Consider the following 16,041-nt stretch of genomic DNA (forward strand, 5'->3'; position numbering starts at 1 on the left):
ATTTAATAAAATTTTAATAATTAAAAATACTTCTTCAAAAAAGTTTTTACATTTTAATTTGATAAAATTTTTATAATTAAAAATATTTCTTCAAAAAGTTTTTACATTTTAATTAATTTGATAAAGTTTTTATAATTAAAATATTTCTTCAAAAAAAGTTTTTACATTTTAATTAATTTAATAAAATTTTAATAATTAAAAATACTTCAAAAAAAGCTTTTACATTTTAATTAATTTGATACAATTTTAATAATTAAAAATACTTCTTCAAAAAAAGTTTCCGCACTTTTTTAACTCTATTTTTTAAGGTTTTCAAAAACAAATGACATCACTTTACTACATAATCACCTTCCAATGCATTTTTCCCAGCGTTTTACCAACTTTTTAATGCCATCAGCAATAAAATGTTTTTGGTTAAACGCATAGCCACTGATGCACCACTGCTTTCACATCATCATCATCACATGAAAATCTTCTTCCCCTTAAAGCTTTTTTGAGTGGCCAAAAAAGGTGAAAATCAGATGGTGTGCCACTCAGGTGGCACAGCGGTAAAAACACACGCTGGAACCAGAGCTGGGATCTCGAATACATTATATCAAATCTGAGCTCTGCCTAAGGCTGAGCGGCCACATGAACAACGGTTGGCCTGTTGTTCAGATTTGGGCGGGACTAAGCAGGATGGGGTCTCTCTCCCATGACTGGTGCAATTATGACTGGCTAAGCTGCACTGTTCTCGTCAAAAGTGCAGGTGATAAAATGCATACGGCATGCTGCCCATGTGTCAGAGGGGCGTGGGTTAGCTTTGTTCTCCTCAATCAAAGCAGGGATCGGCATTGGTGGAGAGGAAGCATGATGCAATCGGGCAATTGGACGTGCTAAAAGGGAGAAAATGCATTTAAAAAAAAAAAGAAAATCAGATGGTGCTAAATTCGGACTATAAGCTCTCTCTCAGTCTCCCAGACACGACCAATTACTACTCCTCCAGCCCTCACCGTTTCCAACCAAAATATAAAAGTGCGGAAACTTTTTGAAGATCCCTCGTATATAATACAATGGTTATAAATACAGTTAACATATTCTCTGAATTTGTCTTTGCTATGCAGTAACACACCTGGACAGGATGCTAATCCACACAGAAACTCACCCCCACCCCCACCAGGCACATAGCAAACATAGCATGCCTGACCATCCAATAGCACTGCTGGAGATTTGAACCCTAAATCCCAGCAGTAGTGTGCTAGCGCAATTTACTGCTGCCACTCGAGCACACTCATTAGACACTAATGCTTAACAAAAAGTCCTGGCTAACAATCAGCATCCTAATTCATGCCAGAGGTGTTCATTGGGGTTGAAGGATTAAGGGCAGGACATTTAGCAGGTCACTGGATTTCCTTCATATTCAACTTGTCAGGCTTATATACCCCTTTTCCACTGACATGGAACGGTTCCAGTTATGGTTCACAAACTTGATTTTGAACCGGTTCTGCGTGTTTCCACCAAAAAAAGAGCTTCCAAACAGCAAACTAGCATTCTAATCTGGCACCACGGAATACTAGGTTTTTCAGCGAGAACCGCGATGTCATCTGTGGGCGTGTCAAAGTGTAGAGGTTTGGGTGCTTTCAAATTAAAAGCTGCAAAACCGCTGTGCTGTTGTCTTGTATAGAGCTTGACTCTGCACTTCCATCTTTTAAAGTTCACCTGATTGTATTTTGAGCCAGTTTGCTGCTGATATTCGCTGATATTTCTAAAGCGCCTGGAATGAGATAACCTGTGTGATATGACGTGGTAAAAGTGACCCAGACAGTACAAAAAGTGCTTAATGTGAAAAATAAAGCGGAACGTGGCTTGTTGTACTGAAACAAAAACGCATGACAACGAACATCTGTACCAACAGCACAAATGCTCGCATATAATCTACACACTCCGCCATCATGTTACAACTCTTTACTTTTGTTGCGCAATGCCCACCGTTGATGACGCATGATTGGCTCTCAAAAACAGGTGGAAACGCTGGTCGGTTCTCTAAAAACGCCAAGGTAAAAAAAAACCAGAACAGAACCGGTTCAAGAACCAGAGTTCTTTTGGTGGAAAAGCGCTACTAGGGGCATTTTATGGGCCTTGCTGTGCACAGAGACAAAGTAAAGCTAAAACTGTAATGGGCCTTATTAAAACTATTGCCACAAAGTTGGAGGCATTCAAGTTACGTATATAATTACTTAGCATACCTATTACTGATAAGTATAACTGAAGCAACTGAACTCCACATGGGTGTCCACATACTTGTGACCATAGTCATTGAATGAGTAACTGTGTGCTAACATTATCTTGATAAAATCACATGTATTGTAGTATATTCTGAAATATTTAGCTGTTACATGACTCATATTCAACTTTTAATACTGGAAATTGCACTCTTGCTTTGCACAAGCCTGATATGCAGAGGCAGTTACCCCTCTGTCTATTTGTCACCATTGTTATATTAACATCAGATATTAAGAAATATTCTGAAATATTTCATCACTAATACTTTTTTTTTTTAGCTTAAGACTCTGATACACAAAGCAGCACATATACTCAAATCTGTGCTTCCCTTTATCTTAAATTGCTTATAAGCTGTTCTAGTTTAAATTCTTTAGTTTACTGCATACTGTGATAATGCGCTGGTGTGACACACTATTCAGGACAGTTGTTGTGGTTTGAAACAGAGTCAAAGTGGTGAATACTGGCAAACAACCTGGTTTCATCCATCTGTTTTATTATTTTTAGCAAAAATGCCAAAACCAAAAACCATATTAAATAAGAATTCCAGAGATAAAAATACCACTGAGTTAAAGTACACTTGAAAGGGACATGATTGTAATTACAGTTTTGTTATTTTAATGATTTTTGGAGCTGTCCTTTTTGTCTTCTTTTTGTGACCTTGTGTGTGTGTGTGTGTGTGTGTGTGTGTGTGTGTGTGAGAGTGTGAGTGTGAGTGTCTTTTTTGTGACGTCTTAAGCTTGTTAATAAACAATGTCCTAAACTATGACAGTGATGCACAGTTGGCTGTTGGATATCAATACTGTATTATTATTATTATTATTATTATTATTATTATTATTATTATTATTATTATTATTATTATTATTATTAACCTTTGTAGCTATTAATACTATATTTTCAATATATATAAGTTCAATTATTATATTATTATAATTCTTATTATTATTGTTATTATATTATTTACTATTGTAGCTATTATTATTATTATTATTTACTATTGTAGCTATTATTATTATTATTATTATAACTATTTACTATTGTAGCTATTATTATTACTATTATTACTATTATTATTATTGCTATTATTATTATTGTAGCTATTATTATTAATGCTATTATTATTATTATTATTATTACTATTATTATTATTGTAGCTATTATTATTATTATTATTACTATTTACTTTTGTAGCTATTATTATTACTATTACTATTATTACTATTATTATTATTACTATTATTATTATTGTAGCTATTATTATTAATACTATTATTATTATTATTATTACTATTATTATTATTACTACTTACTATTGTAGCTATTATTATTACTATTATTATTTTTTTATTTTTTATTATTACTATTATTATTGTTGTAGCTATTATTATTATTATTATTATTAACATTTATAATCCACTTTCTTTCATCTCCACAGACCCTCATACAATGTGTGTCATAGTTAAAAAGATGCAGTCAAACAAACCTTGTTAATATAATATAAAGTAATTATTAAAAAACCAGGACTGTTATAAATGTCTCATACAAGTGTATGGAAGCTGTAAAAAGGTCTATTATCTTCAGGGACAAGAAAACAATTATTAACTGTTCCTCTAAGAATCTTTATCATTAGTTATCGTTTTTGTGTTGTCTTCTCACTAGGATTTTGGAATATCCTGTTCTAGTAAGAGTAGCAACTGTTGTGCATTAATGCCGTGTGAACCAGTTATGTAGTCATAAGTCTGTAATACTTCTATAGCTATTTCAAGTTCTTTGCCTTTAAAAGTTGGGACAGCACAGAGACACAGCTGGAGGAGTGGGTGATGTTTAGCAAAATGGGTCTTAAACACCTGGTTCCATTCTCAACTCCAGTTAATGTGTGTAATGTACACCGATCAGGCATCACATTATGACCACCTTCCTAATATTGTGTTGGTTAGCCTTTTGCAGCCCCATACGCAACAAACTGTGATGAACTGTGTATTCTGACACCTTTCTATCAGAACCAGCATTAACTTCTTCAGCAATTTGAGCTACAGTAGCTTGTCAGTTGGATCGGACCACATGGGCCAGCCTTCGCAAACTGTTTGCTTTAAATTGTCTCACTTGTAAATAAGTAGGTGATTGTGGGCGCCCAGGTGGTGCAGTGGAATAATCCGCTAGCACACCAGCGCTGGGATTCTGAACTCCCGAATTTGAATCTCTGCTACCGGTCAGCTGGGCGCCCCCCTAGTGGACATAATTGGCAGTGCCTGCAGCAGACAAAATTGGTCTGCCGGGTGGGAAAAATACCAGACTGAAAAGTGGGTTGGGTGTTCGAGGCTGTATAAGGACCCTGGTTAGTAGCCTGAGGTGCCTGTACAGAAAGTGGAGGAGCACGGAGATCAGTGCATGACTCTCCTCGCACGAATACGGACTGAGTGGGCGAATAAGAAGGGGTCGGTGGACTGCGCACAAGTCGGATGGAGCATGAGGCAGGTTAAAATACCCTCCTCGGACATGACCGGAGTCTTCAGCAGCGGAAGACAAATTGACTACACTAAATTGGGAGAAAAGGGGTAAAAATAAACAAAAAATAAATCAGTTAGTAAAGATTAATGAAAACTGATTTCTAAAAGGACGCTCAGATGGCGCAGTGGTCTATTATTACGCTAGCATACCCAGGTCTAACCTAGACCCAGGTTCGAATCCTGGCAGTGCTATAGGCCAGTTGGGCATCTACATGCATGATTGGCTATGTTTACGCTCTGCAGTAAACTGGCACCCTGTCCAGGTTATTCCTGCCTTGTGCATCATGTTAAAATGAGGATAAAGTGGTGATCAACATTAAATGAAGTAATCTATAAAAAGATTTGTCAAAAATTTATCACATTTAATGGTACACTTAATTTTCATTATCTTTCCAAGAATTCATTCATTTTCTGGATTTAAATAAATAAATGAGGGGGAAAAAACTGTCAAAGACTTTAATAGGCTTCTTTTGTGAATCCCACACAGTGAGAGAATATATAATTGGAGCTTTTTGCATAGCTTCATCTGTTGCCATGTTTCATCTGAGGAGGCAATATTGTGAACAAACCCAATTATCACCTTCAATGCTACACAGTTATGTTATTCTAAACAATTAGCACATGACAGCTATGCTGCTAATGAACAGAAAAACATGATGTTAACATGCATGTATGCTCCTTTCATACATCATAATGCATTTTTATTACATTTGTGCTGTTTTTAAACACAACCTCAGACATATAAGCCAGTCACGTCAGATATTACTGGATCAATTTTATACAGTATGTAGTACATGGCCGAAGGTATGTACATGAACCTGCTAATTAGTGACTTCGTCTTTCAGCAACACCACTGGTTAACAGGTGTATTAAATGAAATACAATTTTATGGCAACCGTTTGGGAGGGGCCCCTATCCTGTTATAGCATGGCTTGATGAGTTTTGTGTGGAGGAGCTACGCTGACCTGCACAGAGCCATTGGTCTTAAGCCAGGCCTCTTCATCTTACAGTAAATCCTGACCTTTATTGTTTGTTTGACAGGATGAGCTCAAAAATTATACTACAAAATACAGAGGAACCTTGATTTAACAGACTTCAGATTAAACGAACAAAATATGGAAAACCGAATGTCCGTGATGATTGTTTAAAATTTTTGTGAGAAGCTTACAAAGACCAGTAGTTCAGTAATTGTCCGCTAGCCGGCGCACATCTCCCCGTTTACATGAGTGATAGGCTTTGTTTTGTTGGGAGGCTTGCTTTGTTCTCATCTTTTTATTGTGTGTTTTGGTTACAGGATGGGGGGGTGGCGAACACAAGAGCAGAACTCCTGGTTTATTTATTTTAGGGTAAACCGTGAAAGTGAACTGATATGACAAAGAAAACAAGGTATGAGGTGTGGAGACTGTGTTTGTGTGCTTTTACTGTTGGGTGTGTTAGGATGAATCTTTTGGTTCAAAAAGGTCCTGAAGAAAGCAGTCGAGAAGTCCAGAAAGTACTCTTTAAAACACTTTATTAAGTGTAAAAATAATCTGTGAATATATATCAGAGCTAAGCCGGCCGGCGCTCCTTACTCCTGCAGTCTAGACACACCACGTAAGAAAGAGGGCTCCTCTGAGCCCGCCGTCCTTTTTTAAACTAGTCTAGGCTCCTCCTCTTTTACTGCTGGTGGAGCCAATGAAGTGTGCTAACAAGCCCCGGGCTCTGCCTCCCCCCCCCTCTGTAAGAGTCAGGGAGAGAGCCTAGCCGGCGACATGTTGGACAAAAGACCACATGGCCTGGATGTAAAACTTCCCATATTAAATGTACGTTTTTATGTTCCGAAAAACCTAACAATCCCCCCCTTGAAAGCATCTTAATGCTTTCACAATAACTTTTAACTATAGGTTAGGTGTTTCTAGATCCCAGGAGATAAGGATAGCTGTCAGCAACCCCCCAATTTAACCCCTTCTGACTACATGGCCACTGGGCTGAATTTTATACAATAAAACGTTTCTAAAAATAAAAAGGCTACCAGTTAAACTAAAGGAACCGTACCTATCGCAACAGCTCCTAACCCTGAAACAAACAAACAAACAAAAAATAATAAAAACAGGAAATCAAAATAAAGTAATTTAAAAAATAGGAAATCAAACACGAGAAAAATAAAATAAAAACAATGGGTGCGTGGCTTCTACAGGAAGTCCGTTCAGGTTGTCCTCCACCAGACAGAGCTGCAGATATTCAGAAGGGGCCCATAGCTCCTGTGTCTCTGCATGACTCCTAATGTCTTATGGATTCTCCCCTGTCGGTCTTACCTGTTTCCACAGCAGCACAAACATTTCCTAAAAATAGCAGAGTACCAAACATATATACATTGTAAACAATCCTGAACTAACCCCTTGCGTTTTGTAGCTAAACTATGTGTGTTGCACTTAACTAGTGTTTTCAAAGATGGTCTATGTGTCTGCGAACTATATGTTTATGTTTTTTTTTCTCCTAGTCTAACTAAATTCTCCCCCCTCGTCTTGTTCCGCTCCGTTGATTCCGCTGGACTCTTCTTCCACATAGTCGGTTTTGTCGGGCTTTCTGCTGTGTTTAGTTCCCTGTAGGCAGGTCCAGTTAGTGCCACTTCTGTCCCTTGGAGTGGGTCTTCCAGTCCCCTCAGTGTCTGCCTCTGCCAGTCCTTCCAAGTCTCCTTCCTTCATCACGGTGTGTGATTAGTAGTGCTGGTCCTCTCTCCTCATCTTGTCTGGTCGGTTTTACCTTTAATTAAGCAGAGTTAGTAGCACTTATACTGCTCGAAGTGGGTCTTCCGGCCCACCTTCAAGGGTATCCTCCTCATCATCATCTACCTGATATCTCGACAAATCAGCCAACACCATCTGGATAACTGGTGGATCCTGCCCCCCTCTGCTTCCTCTACACACTACTTCTATCACAAATTTTTCTATTAATACCCTGATGCACGGGATACCACAACAACAACATATCACTAAAATTATCAATCCTACACATACTGACCTCACCAAGACCCCGGTAAGTAGTTTCCCTGACCAGTTCTAGCCTCACTGACTTTACTAACCAATTGCTAACCATGCAATAGGAAACTTAATCAATTCCACTGATTATTCCACAAAGCAATTGCTATATTGGTTTTCAGGGCCGACTGCTCGACACGGACCAGAAAATAACTTACCACACAAACGGTTGGACTTTAACCAACCGACCTGAACCCGTTCAGGCTTTCACAGTTGGACTCGGACCAACTGACCTGGTACCAGGCTTTGAGTTTGGACTCTAACCAAACTGGCATGGACTCTAACCACACCGGATCCTTTGGACTCACCAGGAGTCAAGGCATGCCCACCATACCTTTGTCAGTGAAAGAGGAACCACACCTTAACATTTATCAGTAATTATTTCTAATTATCTACAAGAGAATTCTCAACATACCACTAAAATTGCCAATCCCACACTCTCATACTGACATCACTAAACCCGTAATAACTTCCTTCCATGGCCCAAACATCCCTTCTAGCCACTTAACCCATTCATACACACATACAATCATACAACAGACAAACATATAAGCTACTTACCCAGCCCTCACCGCAGCCACCCCACTCCCAACAACGGGATACACGGCCACGGTGAGCTTAGACACCACTGCCGCAAGGCTTTCTGGGTAAAGCCCGTGCCAAACCCAGTGGCGACGCTACACTGCCCCCTCCCTAATGGTCAACCGTCCCGGTGACCCACTCACCAGCGTCCACTGGGTGGCTCCATGTCCGGACCGCACCCCATTACACTGCCGAGTCGCTCTTCCACCCACTGCTGGACCGGGCACCCTGCCCCTACAGCCACCTGGGCTAGCGCACTCCGACAGACCGGGCATATTGGCTCACCAAACCATCAGAGCCACCCAAACACCACGATCCCACTTCTGACACCAATGTGGCACCGGCGAGCAAGGAAGGTTAGCGTCAGGGCCGCAAGTGAGCTGCCTTTGGCAGTTCATTCAGTGTTTTAGGACTTACACTCATTCATTCACACATCCCTTCTGAAAAATGTCCCCTGTTTATCGGTTCTGGTTTGTTGCTCCTGAAACAGGTGTAATTGTCTTTATAAGCTTTGATGTTGGTTGGAGTTGGTTCCTGAGTTAGTGGGTGAGATATGGATAAATTCTCTGTGTGTTAAATTAGACATTTTAGACCGCTTTAAACAACCTTTCGAGCATAGATAAACTAATAGGTTTTAACGAGACACACCCTAGAACAGAAGATTCCTGCCTAGTCGAAGAATACGAGTATTCTTTTAACATTCACTGGCACAACTCACTCGGTTGTCCAAACACAACTCAGACAAAAGAACGTAAACCTCAGTACAACAACAGTGTCTACTGGAAACAAACAATTACTTCACCGCGACCGACAATGGCCCTATGGAAACAAACATATACTTCAAGGCAATCGACAGTGATCCCCTGGAAACAAACAATCACTTCACCGCGACCGACAATGGTCCTATGGCAACAAACAATCACTTCAAGGCAATCGACAGTGATCCCCTGGAAACAAACAATTACTTCACCGCGACCGACAATGGCCCTATGGAAACAAACATATAGTTCAGGGCAATCGACAGTGATCCCCTGGAAACAAACAATTACTTCACCGCGACCGACAATGGCCCTATGGAAACAAACATATACTTCAGGGCAATCGACAGTGATCCCCTGGAAACAAACAATTACTTCACCGCGACCGACAATGGCCCTATGGAAACAAACATATACTTCAGGGCAATCGACAGTGATCCCCTGGAAACAAACAATTACTTCACCGCGACCGACAATGGTCCTATGGAAACAAACATATACTTCACAGCGACCGACAATGGTCCTATGGAAACAAACATATACTTCAGGGCAATCGACAGTGATCCCCTGGAAACAAACAGTCACTTCACAATTTGTCTCTCATACTGCATTAACCCGTCCTGCTATATAAAATTCCACTTCAAACAGTTCAAACTGATCAGAGCAGAAGGTGCATACACATTACATCTAACATTTTCTACACTTATTCTACTTCATCATCATCGCATGCTAGAGAGCCTTCAAATTTTCTAAATCACATTTTTTCCAATACAAAATCACCAATCCACTATTTATTATTTACTCTGCCATACTTAAAATAACAACAGCTCTGCTATATCAACTTCCATCAGTCCTACAAACCCCTGACTTATATTATTTATTCATTCAGATTTTTACCCCAACTTTTGGTCACTGGTACTAACACACCTCCTGCTTCTAACAATACAGACTCCATTTCCCACAATCCAACAGACTCTCACATGATCATCTCCTGCTCCTAGTCAGCCAATCCCTCATGCTCATCATCACCAGCGCTTTGATCCACTTTGGCTTTCTTGAATCACATTAAACTCTACTTAAACAGTTCCATTTAGTTAACTCACTGCAAAGTACTACCAACCTATACTATCTCTATTGTATTATTGTTACATCTCCCTACAAATGTCATTAACCCCACATCACTATGGTACCTGCATCCCTACTCTCACTAAAACACAAGCACTTGTAACTCTTTCTAATTTACTCTTGTAACCAAAACTTTTTCTACACGAATTATTGTTATTCTAATACCTTACTGTAAAATACATCCAAAACCTCTATAAGATGTTACCGAACCCCTCACTTTTTATTATGGAACCCAGATCTTCAGGTGGATGTCTATTAAAACACACTACTGTCCCACACGGTCACGATCAGCTTTCCCTTCCTCTTGTCTGATGATGTCATTACTTTGGCATTCTGTACCTCAGCACCCCATATGCCTCTTGAACACTGCTTTACTCAAACATCAGAATGCAACAACAGCCATGACACACATCTGCAAGATCTGGTATTCATAATTTTTTACATCATCTTTGGTACTGCATAAGTGTCCACCATCCTCAGCCAGTACACAGTAGATTAAATATCAGACTTCTCTTTACTCATGCAGGGCCTGCAGTTTATGGCCTCAACCCCCCGCTGGGTTGCTGTGTGTCTGTGAAACCTATGACCTGGGTCTCCAGTCACCCCCCTTCATGTACTTCTCTCCTAACAAGTTATTTTCTTCTCACTATTCCCTCAATCTTTAAACTGCACTCATCTATGATCATGCATAGTATTGCCACAAGGTTTACTGCACCACATTGAACCAATCTAACTTCTTCAATAAACTATATAGTATAAACTGAGTGAGTTGACCTGATCAATTAGCTAGAAAAGATTCATCGGATACAACACAAGCATCAAATATTAACAATTGTCAATTAACAATTTCCAAAAATATTACCAATTAAATTGAATCTTACCGGAGTCCGTGTAAGCAATTATATTTAATCTCCTGAGACCCGAGCTTTGATTTTTTCAATGCATTTTTCCTATTCCTTTTGTTTTTAACCTTATTAGTTGGGCGACACGGTGGCTCAGTGGGTAGTACCGTCGCACACTGTCACAGCAAGAAGGTCCCCCCTCCGCGGAGCCCGCATGTTGTCGCGTGGGCCTCCCCCGGGTGCTCCGGTTTCCTCCCACAGTCCAAAGACATGCCAGCGAGGCGAACCAGAGACACTGAACTGTCCATGTCTGTGCCCGATATAACCTGAATCCCGTGCAATGAGCATCCACCGCTCCCTGTCATAAATGTAACCAAAGTGCAAAACATAACGTCAAAATCCCAATAAAGAAGCAAACAAACTTTATTAGTGTTCTAGTACTTTTGCTACCACTAGCTGGCAGACAAAAGTGTCCACTAATGGGGACAATCGATCGAAGTTTAGCAGGTCAAGGAATAAGGCATAACAAAACCAAAATTTAATGTCCTCATATGTGACCGCAGGGTCGCAAAAGGTTAATCTCACCTGAGTCCATCTCATCTGAGTCCGTGCAAGCAGCAGCGCTGAGAGATACTACAGATTGCTACAACTCGCTTTTCTCTAAACAGGAGGTAAGACTGAAGATTACCTTCACCAGGCGTCCCTAAATCTGCATGCATATACGTACCTGAATCTGCATGCATATCCGTAGGTCTGCCAGTCCAGCTGCCCCAGCACAATGTATCACAGGATTTAATACACAAAGCGGCATATTAAACATAAATTCTTATTCCTGCCATAATACTCCCCCCTTTTTCAAATTTTACAATCAAATCTTGAAAATAAAATATTAAATAAACCTTCTAAATGTGTTTATCCTGTTGGAAAGCACAGAATTTTAAAGTTAGTTCAATCAAAGTCTGGTGTTAGCTGGACCTGTAAACAAATAATGTCGTTAGTGAGCAGTGGAAGGTGTGCAACAGCTTTGTCGGCAGTGTCACCTCTGGCATTGTCCTGTAAAATTGGAACAAAACTTTACTTAAATAGTTCCACTTAAATTGAATAGGAGGGACAATGACACAAAGTTAAAATTTTTAACTAAGCCCACTTGTTTCCTGTCTGTGGCAGCATCTCTGGATGCAAATCCTTTCACAAACATTTCCAATTCAGGATTCCTATCAGGCCCAGAAAAAATAGATAGAGTAATACAGTCATGATGTTCACCATCTCCTGCAATTAGTAAAAAGTGGTAGAATTAAGTATATTACAGCATTTGATAATAATGTTCAATTTTAGAAGTAAACTGTAGTATTTATACAATCATTAACTTGATACGTGAGATGTTTTCCTTTCAGTTATAGAACATAATTTGGCACTAACCGAGTTAGATAAGTATAACCCTCAAGATCACTTAGTATAACTACGGATATTTCTGTAGCAGACAAAGACAGAAAGAAAATTCTGCACAAATCCAGAAGGGATCAGAGTCCCTGTCTTGTACAGAAATCGTGGTACCTTCAGGCATTATTTCCAATTTAATTCAAGAGGCAAACAAATGATCACACCTCATAAGATTTATAGGGCTATGAAATCTCACTCTTTACAACTACACAATATTTTAGTAACAGTAACATATTAGCTTTTACCTTTTACTTGTATTCAGCATTTGTACACAGTGAAAAACACGACATCACTCTCAAATAAACATAAGCTTTGACAATATATAATCTAATATATTACCATATGTCCTAATCAGAGGTGGAAAGAGTACCAAAAAATTGTATTCAAGTAAAAGTACTATTACTTTAATTAATCTTTACTTAATTACAAGTAAAGTTACTACTCTGAAAATCCACTCAAGCAAAAAGTAGAAAATAACTCATTTAAAATGTACTCACCGAGTAAACAGCAGGGGGTCTCCTCTGTGTAATGTAAACGGGAGTGGATACAAACCTCAACAGTAGTTTTTAATTCAAATGTAATAGAAGAAACGTTGTCCTTAACTCAAATGCAATAGAAGAAACATGTTGATACAACAATTAAAACAGTTAGGGATGTGTAATGCGTCATTTCAAAAGACATAAAACTTTTTCAAACTGTATAAACACTAGCGATGTGTCGCAAAATGATTCGAATCTATGAATCGGCTCTTCTAACCGAAACAAAGGAACCGACTCTTCCGGCAGTCGCCATGTAAACACGCGGCTCTTCAAAAGGAACCGAGACAAAAGACTCGACTTACTGTCGCAAAATTCGCTGCAGCAGTTTCACAGCCGCGATTTCTTTCGATTTTTTTTTTTATTTATTTTGCTCGGTAACAGATGCTATTCAAAATGTAACAATTACTAATACAAAACATACTTAAGCAAAAGCAAAATTACAGTCTGTGAAATGTGCTTTAAAAACTACTGTGTTACAGTAACCAGTGCGATCAGAGCGGTAACACTAAGCACTGGATTCGTGTATGTATGTGTATTGATCGAATTTGTTTAAAATCATATCCCCGCTATTGAAACATTCCCCACTTGCGACATATTGATGTCGAATTATTGCCCAGCATTACCCCACACATTAAAACAAAAAACAATATAACAATCTCTCAACAATACATGCAAAGCTCCTAACACGATTAACAAGCGTTGGGTTAGTCAAAATTTTTTTTAATCTTATTCACTATAACAACTCTGATTAAGGAGATTTTCCTTAACTATTTGTGTGAAAATGTCCTATGTCACACATGGATGAATTCCACTCTTTCCTGGTTTAAGAACCTTAAAGTTCAAGAGCGCTATCTACCTTAAAACACACTTAATAAGGTACCATAAATACTTCATCTTAACTCAGTTATCTTAAGATTATAAAAATAAAGTTGATTATAAAATTAACTGCAGCACTTACCCAATCCAGGCGTACAAAGACAAAGATAGCCGATGGACAAGATACGGCAAGCTGCTCACATGGAGCCAAAAAGGCGGATACACAGAAAAATACGCTCAGCTCTCCCAGAGCCAAAATGGTGGACAGACAGAAAACCACGCTCAGCTCTCCCAGAGCCAAAATGGTGGACAGACAGAAAACCACGCTCAGCTCTCCCAGAGCCAAAATGGTGGACAGACAGAAAACCACGCTCAGCTCTCTGGTCCAAAATGGCCGCCGAACAAAAGAAACCACGCTGCGCAACCCAGAGCCAAAATGGCGGACAGACAAAGCCACGCTGCGTTCTCAAGAAACAAAATGGCGGATAGACGGGAGACCACGTTGCATTCCCAAGACAAAATGGCGTACAGACAGAAAGCCAAAATGGCGGACAGACAGAAAAACACGCGTGTGCAAGATGGCGGACAAACAAAAGGTTACATATAAATACGCACAGAAACACTGACAAACAAACTCCCGATGTACTGTTTTCGAACCAAATTTAGAATTTAAAGTAGTCTAATTAACCGAACTCCGTTCCCAAAACAGTCAAGTCCGAATTTTAGGACAATCTTTTTCATAGAATCCCGTTTTTTTAAACTGCCAGACGCCTAAGATTTCCACGTTCAAATCATAGAACCCCGTCCTTTGAACTGCCAGGTAATAGATTTCCAACGTTCGCTCATTCATAGAATCCCGTTTTTTAAAACTGCCAGACCCTAGGTTTTACAACGCTCGAATTATAGAATCTCGTTTTTAAAACTGCCAGACCCTATTATTTCCAACGCTCGAATCATAGAATCTCGTTTTTCAAACTGCCAGACTTCTAGATCCAACGCTCGAAAATTTGAGATCTATAGAATTAACCCAGTCCCAGACTCGTTAAAACTTAGATCTTTCGAATCACGCGCCCCTGCTTTTGAAACAGACAGACACGTTTCGCTCCAATGGTGTTCCGGGTGAAGCCTCTGCCGAACAGCCCTTTACCGTTTATTTTGCTCGGTCTGATTCAAACTCAGCAATCAGGAAACATAAATTTTTTAGCTCCAACATATATTCACAGTTTTAAACTATCTAATGATACTTTAGTAATTTAATCAGACACTTACGGATTCTGAGATTCACTTTCACACTCAGTACGCTAAATAATAAATGCATCTAATATATATACAGAGAACGTCTGTTTACCTTAAGCAGGCGCGCGCCTTGTACTGAGTACAAAAGATTTTTTCAGAATTCCTGGTCTTACCTCAGTCAGCTGAATTAATTCGATGCTATCCTCAGACCTCCTGAACCATCCTCTGGCTACCATTTGTTAGGATGAATCTTTTGGTTCAAAAAGGTCCTGAAGAAAGCAGTCGAGAAGTCCAGAAAGTACTCTTTAAAACACTTTATTAAGTGTAAAAATAATCTGTGAATATATATATCAGAGCTAAGCCGGCCGGCGCTCCTTACTCCTGCAGTCTAGACACACCACGTAAGAAAGAGGGCTCCTCTGAGCCCGCCGTCCTTTTTTAAACTAGTCTAGGCTCCTCCTCTTTTACTGCTGGTGGAGCCAATGAAGTGTGCTAACAAGCCCCGGGCTCTGCCTCCCCCCCCCTCTGTAAGAGTCAGGGAGAGAGCCTAGCCGGCGACATGTTGGACAAAAGACCACATGGCCTGGATGTAAAACTTCCCATATTAAATGTTCGTTTTTATGTTCCGAAAAACCTAACAGGTGCTTGAGGCTAGATTCGAACCAGCAACTCACTGAACTGAAGAGCAGTACTTTACCACTGCTCTACTTGGAACATGTACAAACAGCTGGGAAAAGCACTTGAAAAGGTGGTAGTAAAAAAGGCGGTAGTAAAAAAGACGGGAACCGGCAAACAAAGGAGACGCCGAAAATGGCGTGCTCAAACAAAGGGAGACAATAATAAATAGTCCAATACAAAATTATCCTCAGCCTTAGGGCTGAAAATATGCCTTTAACTAAAATTGTATTTTCTCAGAA

The 16,041-nt window shown here is 39.5% G+C and overlaps 1 protein-coding gene across 1 annotated transcript in view; it reads left to right on the top strand.

Moving 5' to 3' along the window:
- The window catches only part of slc7a11 (solute carrier family 7 member 11), a 47,950-nt gene that overhangs the window by 14,690 nt on the left and 17,219 nt on the right, over positions 1 to 16,041 (top strand). The gene's annotated exons all lie outside the window — the stretch shown is intronic.

Source organism: Trichomycterus rosablanca, chromosome 8 (genome assembly GCF_030014385.1).
Source record: "Trichomycterus rosablanca isolate fTriRos1 chromosome 8, fTriRos1.hap1, whole genome shotgun sequence".
Classification (NCBI taxonomy): domain Eukaryota; kingdom Metazoa; phylum Chordata; class Actinopteri; order Siluriformes; family Trichomycteridae; genus Trichomycterus; species Trichomycterus rosablanca.